Source organism: Pongo pygmaeus, chromosome 22 (genome assembly GCF_028885625.2).
Source record: "Pongo pygmaeus isolate AG05252 chromosome 22, NHGRI_mPonPyg2-v2.0_pri, whole genome shotgun sequence".
NCBI lineage: Eukaryota > Metazoa > Chordata > Mammalia > Primates > Hominidae > Pongo > Pongo pygmaeus.
Window position 1 is genome coordinate 43,803,634 of NC_072395.2, and position 8,415 is coordinate 43,812,048.

General features: G+C 41.3%; 1 long non-coding RNA gene across 1 annotated transcript in view; it reads right to left on the reverse strand.

Annotated features, from left to right (window-relative positions):
- LOC129022530 (uncharacterized) overlaps window positions 1–4,823 on the reverse strand; it is a 28,377-nt gene extending 23,554 nt beyond the window's left edge. Inside the window, exons 1-2 of the long non-coding RNA XR_008496456.2 lie at window positions 4,645–4,823; window positions 4,290–4,338 (exon numbers count right to left, since the gene is read on the reverse strand). This is a non-coding gene — a long non-coding RNA (uncharacterized LOC129022530). The remainder of the gene's footprint in view (window positions 1–4,289; window positions 4,339–4,644) is intronic.
- Window positions 4,824–8,415: the final 3,592 nt, after the last annotated feature.

The following is an 8,415-nucleotide window of genomic DNA, read 5'->3' on the forward strand; positions in this document are numbered from 1 at the left end:
TCTAGGAGCAGAACCAAAGAGGAGAGAAGAGGTAAGGAGACAGGAAAGAACTCACTTGAAGGGCATCTCTGTGATCTAGCTTTGGTTCTTGCTGGTGCTTAATGACAATGCTGCTGTGGGATGCTTTCTGTCTTCTTTGGACAACATCTCCAAGCTGGGGATCCCTCACCCATAGTTCTCTTGATGAGTATAAATGTATCTTCTTGCTTATAGCTTACAATTCCTCCTTCAGTCCTGGCATCCAGTGGCACACCTCCAACCCCACTCTGTTGATATCTTCTTGCTCCTCCTGGAAGCCCTGCTGGCAGGATCTAAAACAACCCCAAGCTGCTGCCCTGACATGTGGCCTTCATCTGGCCCCCAGGTCACAGAAACGTCTGACCCACCATCAGACGGAGGACACCAGACCCAAACACAGCCCTGTCCTCAGCTGCCACAGCTGGTCCAGCCAGCCTCTCACCTGTGAAGATTTTTTTGTAGGCATATGTTATTCACCGCAGGGTTCACAGCTCCAGCTGTGCAAATAAACCTCTTCAAGCCACCTCTCTTACCTTGAGAAAAGTGAATCATTTTTAGGTTAGGGGGTGAGGAGTGGGCAAGAGAGGTCTGGAGCTTGGGTGAAAAACGAAACTCAAAGCCCAAGTTTTCCCAAACCAATCCTCTCTCCAAACTCCAGGTTCTTCTCTCAGACCCCCCAACCTCTTTTATGGCCTTGTGTAGGAGGTCAGCTAAGGGCCACAAAACAGGATTTTGGCCCCTCCTTTGCAAGCTCCGGGGACTCTGGAGTCCCAGTCTTGCACTTTGGAATATGGGAGTCGTTGAGGCATTATCTTGGAACTATCAACCAAAAATGAGATAGGAAAGAGTATTCGGGAGAGGTAGACTATTTATCCCACACATTTAAATTTACCTTTGAATTATTTACCTTCAGATGAATATCCAAAAGAAAACTGGTTTTCTCACTCACAGTGTCTCTAGTCCCTCAACACTTAAAATCTTCACACTGGGAAATAAATTATACAATAACTTCAGTGTGTTCTTAAGCCAAGCCAACAGACCAAACATCTTTGATGTGTGGCTAAAAGCTGGGCCATGATGAATCTGAATTTCATTTTTCTTTTCAGTCTATGGGCTTCGCTCCTTGACTTTGATACACCCTTCATAAAGCTATAGGCAAACGTATCACCGATTTTGTTCTTATAAACTACACATACATTCACACACCCTCACATTCGTCTTGTACTAGAGATGGCAACCTATAAAAGATGACACAGCAGTGACTCAAGAGTTTGAGCAGCTACCTCACACCTTTATATAGGTCTTCATCCAAAATTCCCCCTGGGAAGCCTCCTTGAGGTTCAAGGCCACTAGGCAAGCAGGCATCTGTCTCCCTGGAAATGCTAGCAGATCATCACCCCAGGAGAATCCCAACTGAGAGGAGAAAGGAAAATAAAGAAAAGAATTGTTTTAATGAATAAACAAATATGGAATATAGTCCAGGGCCCTGGGTATCTGCATGAGCATGGGAAAGAGAAGCTAACAGTTGTGAATCAGGGGGAGCCAGGTCACAAGAGGCAGTCATTTCCCTCTAGGCCACCACCTGAGCATCTCTAAATGTAGGAATGTGAGAAAAGTAATTCCTAAAATTCTAGGATTCTAATTAGTGTTGAGGTGATTATGTTTGTTTTCTTTTCTTTCTTTTTTTAGACAAAGTCTCGCTCTATAGCCCAGGCTGGAGTGCAGTCACGTGATCTCAGCTCACCGCAACCTCCGCCTCCCAGGTTCAAGCAATTCTCCTGCCTCAGCCTCCAGAGTAGTTGGGATTACAGGCATGTACCACTGCACCCGGCTAATTTTTTGTATTTTTAGTAGAGACGAGGTTTCACCATGTTGGCCAGGCTGGTCTTGAACTCCCGACCTCAGGTAATCCACCCGCCTGGGCCTCCCAAAGTGCTAGGATTACAGGTGTGAGCCACTGTGCCCAGCCAGTTATGTTCCTTTTACATTGATTTTCTTGGAGCATCAGTTCTAACTAGGATTCCTCAGGGTACAGATAAGAAACATTCCATAATGATTCTCCACAATAGGGATAGACAAACTAAGGGACCCTCATGCAAGCCAGGCCGCCACCTGTTTTTGTACCACTTTGAGCTAAGAATAATTTTTAAATGGTTGGAAAAGATCAAAAGAAAAATAATATTTTATAACCTATGAAAATTATATGAAATTCAAAATTGAGCTTCTATAAATACAGTTTTATTGGAACCCAGCCATGCTCATTTGTTTGTGTCTCCCTGGCTACTTTCACACTACAATGGCAGAGTAGAGTAATTGCAATTGAGTGTGCATATGGCACACAAGGCCTAGAATATTTACTCTGTGGCCCTTTAAGGAAAACTGCTCCGCAATCAGGAAGAAGGTCATGGAAAAGGAGGTGACATCAGTGGGAAGAGGTAGTCTGGCTCCAATTCACTCCCTAGAATGATGGTGGATGTCTCCCAAGTAGCACTGGTATTTCTGCCTTCTACTAAAAAAAAAAAAAAAATTTTTTTTTTTGAGATGGAGTCTCACTCTGTTGCCCCATGCTGGAGTGCACTGGCATGGTCTTGGCTCACTGCAACCTCTGCCTCCCAGGTTCAAGTGATTCTCCTGCCTCAGCCTCCTGAGTAGCTGGGATTACAGGTGCATGCCACCATGCCTGGCTAATTTTTATATTTTTAGTACAGACGGGGTTTCACCATGTTGGTCAGGCTGGTCTCAAACTGCTGACCTCATGATCCACCTGCCTCGGCCTCCCAAAGTGCTGGGATTACAGGCGTGTGCCACCACGCCCAGCCTAAAAAATTTTAAAACCCAAAACCACTGAGGCCCAAAACAGGTATCTTTTGGGATTCTAGAAGAGTAAAATGGGGTGGGAGGGGAAGTAGAAAGGAAAAAAAAAAAAAAAAAAAAGACCATGGGAGTCAAGTCAGTGATTTTTCACATCCAAATGATCTAAAAAGTTTCTGGGCTCCTGGTAAAGCCAAATGATCTGGGCTTCATTCCAGGTCCAAGATGCCCTGATTTCCTATTTTTGTTCCCTTTCAGGTCTCAGATTTCAAAACGTTACTGTTACCCTATTTAGGGTCACTATGAAAATAGCTTAGAAGTCAGCCTTAGAATTTCAGCTCAGAGATACCGGAGACTTTTGTACTAGGGACCTAAAACCTTTAAAAGATGTTTGTTTTATTGCCTCCAAATGCCTACTTCCAAAGTTTTGCCAGGAACATGTAAGCCAACAAGGAGCTTATATCCGTGGGTTGACTAAAATCCCGTAAAACCTATTAGAGTATAAGCTTCCAATGAAACTGTAAGTTTCCCCAATTAAATCGATAATCTCTTGAGTGGAAAGCATGCCAGCTTCAGCTCTCCTCAAACTGCCTAGCACCTAGTAAGATGCCATTGTAAATACTTGCTGAATAAATGTTCTATATATTCAGAGTTTGCTTCTTGTTACATATTGCAACTGTGTGTTAATTATTGACATAATTCTGGGTATTTAATACATTTTAATGTGATCATATTAACTTACATTAGCATTTGCATGCACACATCACGATGCCATACATAAGGAATTCTACATACACAAATGAAAGATAGCAGATACACTGTCTGCCCCTACAGAACAATCCAGAGATTTGTGTCACATGGATCAAGACGATATTCATTCACGAAATGAGAATCTGCTACATGAAATGAGCATTGTGAAAACATTTCCCAAATGCCAAGTAAACATAACCCCTCCTGTAAATATACATGAAGAAGAAAGCAAATTCCTAGGTAAGCAACACAGACAACTTTTGACTGTTGAATCTGGGTGAACATTTGGGAGTAAGACAAACCAAAGAATCCATTTCCTAAGTAATAGCAAAAACATTCTTTGGATAACCCTCCATTAGAAGTTATTGTTTTCCCTCATAAAGCTAAGAATACTTAATAGAATTTCTCTTATTACAGCATGAATTCACAAGTAATTACATCAGGAATACATAAAAGAGGTATTAGCAGAACCAGCCAAAACAAGAATCTGGAGCAAGTTTGTACCATCAGCACTTACACAAGAATGCACAATCAGCCATTAAAAGCATAAAGCATTAGAATAATAGAAACACAGTGGCTAAAGCTGTGAGTACTTCAGACACTTGACTTGGAATATATATGTTAGTTGACACAAAGTCTCACTCTCAAGTTCAAAGAAAACTTTCTTCTATTATTAAAAAGAGGTACTGGGCAAAATAGTTTCTACTAACCTTTGTAGTCAATATCCTGGGCCCCAGAACAGGAGTGCTGTGCAGGGCTCTTGATTCCATGTAAAGGAAAAAACTTTGGTTACTTGAAGGCAAAATGCAATTTATCAGGAGGATGTAGGGTAGATGACAGGATTCCCGAAAAGGCTAGTCAACCAAGCACAGAAAAGTGGACAAAATAAAAGGAGGCCAGAACCACAGCCAAAATCCTAATAGAAGATCCTACATAGATTCTTACTGTGGCCTCACTATTAATAGCACCACTACCAACCCTGGACAGGGAATTCTAGAATGCCCCCTGCTTCTTTGCCCCATGGCCCCAGAGTCAAAATCCAAGGTAGGAACAAAACAGGCTTACCTTATTCAAATGTCCATTGCCTTGCTACAAGGAAATGGGAGCAGGGCAGCTGGAAACTCAGGCCTCCTTAATGGGAACCAGGGTCCTGCTGACATCCATCTTGAGCTTCCCAAAATAGGGATGGTCTTCAGAGTCTCAACTAATGTCCTTTTTGGATTTGCCTCCTCTTTCTCAAGGAACTGCAAAATAAACACAGCTATCACTATTACACAAAAAAATGAAATAAATTACAATACTAGATGAAGCATAAGTCTAGGGACTATATACCATAAATGTTCTATGGTCAGTCTTATCTTATGGAGAAATCACACTTCACTTCTGCGTGTTTTTCTAGTCCTTCTAGAATTGAAACCAGTGAGGGGCAATTTAAGGTCAACACCTGCTCTTCACATGCCTTCCACAGCAATATGATGTGAGCACTGCAGTTCCATTGAGCTGTGGCAGTTGGGGTAGTTGACGAAGACAGTGGAGAACAGCAAGACAGTTAGATCCCAGTGAAATGAGGAAGTGCCCATGTTTATCCCAACAATGAAGTGCATGTTGAGAAGTGTTGGGAACCTTCAGCTTCAACTCCATGGCAACAGAGAAGAGACTTAGGACTGAAGGATCCCTAACCAACAATGAGATAGCTGCAGACATGCATAGCAGCAGTATTTTCTGTTCAGCTCGTAAACACCCAAATGTGGAAAGCTAATCAATAGCACAGCTATGTGATGTCAACACACTGACTTTTGCCTTGGGCTGGAAGCCCCTGGTTCAGTCAACCCACTCCCATGAGAGACACTCACAGCCCCAGAGTTTATCAAAATCTAAAGCCATCCAGTTCTTAATTACTTCTCTTTCATAATTAAAAAGAAACTTGGACTATAATTCTAAATTTCTTTGGACAAAGAATGTTTTGTTAACTCAAGTGCTCAGCTGGGTTATAAATCCTCAAAGCTAATGCCAATAGATCTACAACAAGAAGAGTGGTTTTTGTCTGCAATTTTTTTAAATGTCCCCCATTTTAGAAAAGACAAACATTTATCTACTCAATGCACAATGCAGTGTGGTAAGTACCTCAGCTGTCTTATGAAAGAACACTCAAACTATTTGTACGTTTTGGGTAGATTTATTTCCTAGTGATTGCAACTGTATACATTTGTCAGGTCAAAGGGAAGGACACAGTCCTTGCTGCAGAGAAAAGTCATAAGTACCCAATCCTCACAGCAGGAGTTGGTGACCTGATACTGAAGGGCTGAATCCAGCCCAGGATCAGGGCAAGTTCTGCCTGCTTTGCCCCAGTCTCCTGTCCTCGGGTCGCAGACATATAAGAGGCTGGTATGCTGGACTGAAAGACTGAAGCAGAATGAGACCACATGCATTCAACCCAGCAGGGGGAGCGGGGCTGGGCATCCCACCCCAGAAGCCAAGCCTACCAGGCAACCTTTCTAAGGCTTGGCAAAGGCGTGCTATAATTAGACATTAACATCTAACAAATAATAAGTGAATGCCATTGTAAAGCACTTTGCAAATGGAGAGGACACTATGAGTATGTCCCCATCATCAATAATAATGGTGTTCTAGGTAATCACAGCATTCAGGAAGCAGTTTAGACACAGGCAGCCTCAGCAGGGATACCAGTAATGTCCAAAGGCCTAAGTATACAATTTTTCAAATACCTGCCCTGGCTGGAAGGCTGCCCAGTAAAGACGACAAGCCCACAGAGCTCAGGAGGTCATTCCTGAGAGCTCCACGGAAGATGTAAACACTGCCAGGGAAAATCATTCCGTTTCCTTAAAGAACATTTGGAGCAGCAAGCTCACTTGTAGATTTACTAAAGTGGAAATCTACACTAGAAGCAGCAGAGCCCCTAGAAGCAGCAGAAACTGAGAAAATATTTAAATAATACAAAAAAGTCAGCCACCCTCACTAGCCACCTTCATAATCCCAATTAACATCAATAAGATTTCAAGGAGAATGTCAGATGGTAGATGCTGTCCATTGAACAATTTTAAAAGGAATTCTAATTCTTTTATAGTCTAGTTTTGTGTGTGTGTGGATTATTTACCTGGGAGTAATTGTAGCTTTTTGCAGAGACTTGGATTTTTATTTTATATTTTATTACTTTCTAGTTGTACAAAAATTTTCATTGCAGCATTTGTCCAAAATCCGCAGCACTCACTCATTTCTCCATTTTTGGATGTCTACACTGCTGAAAGTGGGCACTACACAAAGATTGAATATCATCTAATCATATTCTCCTTTTTGAGATGGAGTCTTGCTCTGTCGCCCAGGCTGGAGTGCAATGGCGTGATCTCGGCTCACTGCAACCTCCTCTGCCTCCCAGGTTCAAGCGATTCTCCTGCCTCAGCCTCCTGAGTAGCTGGGATTACAGGCACCTGCCACCATGCCCAACTAATTTCTGTATTTTTAGTAGAGACAGGGTTTCACCATGTTGGTCAGGCTGGTCTCGAACTTCTGACCTCAGGTGATCCACCCACCTGAGATTACAGGCGAGAGCCACCACGCCCGGCCAATATTCTCCATTTTTGATGTGTACTTAAATCTGTCTCTTCATCTCCACGCTAAAACCCTAGAGACCATGGACAGTGTTTTAGGGCACATCTTTGGATTTCCTCTGGGACTAACATGATAATGCGATTTAGTAAATTTTTTGCACAAATTGCTCTACTATAAGATCCTCTAACTGGACATTTCCAATCTTAATATTCTGAAAACTTCATGCAATTTTTTTTGGAAATAATTTAGGCAGAAGTGAAGTTCACCTTTGCTTGCAAGTTCCTACTTCATAGGCCGGTTGATCATTTAAACAACATCTCGGGGAAGAACACTTAGTACTTGAGGACAAAGCAAGTATGCTCAAGACCTTCCGAAATCTCCATTTACTTTAGAGTTGACAAGCTCACCCACAGCTCATTTAAAGGAAAGGAAAAACGGTGAGTAGTTTTCCTAACAAGGTATTTCTAACACTTTCAGGCCTCCTCTTTTGAGAGTTTTAAAAAAATATACTATTGAATTTTCCATTTATCTACAAAACCATTAAACAGTCAGTGCCCCCAAGCAAACAATAGAGACATTTAAAGGAAAAACCCAAGAAATCACTCCCCATCCCACTCCACCCTTCCAAGATAACCGATATCAGCATTTTGAAGTATGTTTTCACATTTTTCTTGTGGAAACATACCAAAACGTGTATATTTACATACAGCTTTTGGTTGGTTGGTTGGTTGGTTTGGGGGTTTTTGCTTGTTTGTTAGGGTTGCTTTTTCTTTTTGGCAAAACTGAGATCATATTATATATATTATTTCGCAACTTGATTGTTTTTTACTCACCAATGTATAAAGAACACTTTTCCAGGTCACCTTATCAATCATTCTCCTTCTTTTCAATACTTACATTATATTCCCCTGTGCATGTATACTATTTTTTTCAACTTTTCCTATCATTGAACAATCGGGAGTTTTCCACTGGACAACTCACTTACTTCATTTGTCTACCTTAGTTTGTGCTCTAAGCTTTTCTCTAAATCTAAAATTTTGAATTCACCTAAAATAAAATTCAGTTCTTTGGAGAAAGAAAAGCTATTTTCTTGGTCAAATTGGTAAATATTTATTAAATCGAATTTCTAAAAACTAATTTGGATCTGAACTTTAGAATATTCTGATATTCTTCAGGACATCAGCATGTTCTAGAAAAGTACTTTTATAACAGGGAATGTTCACACCTCCATAATTCATTTAAAATAAGTAAAATATGCTGCTGAAAATT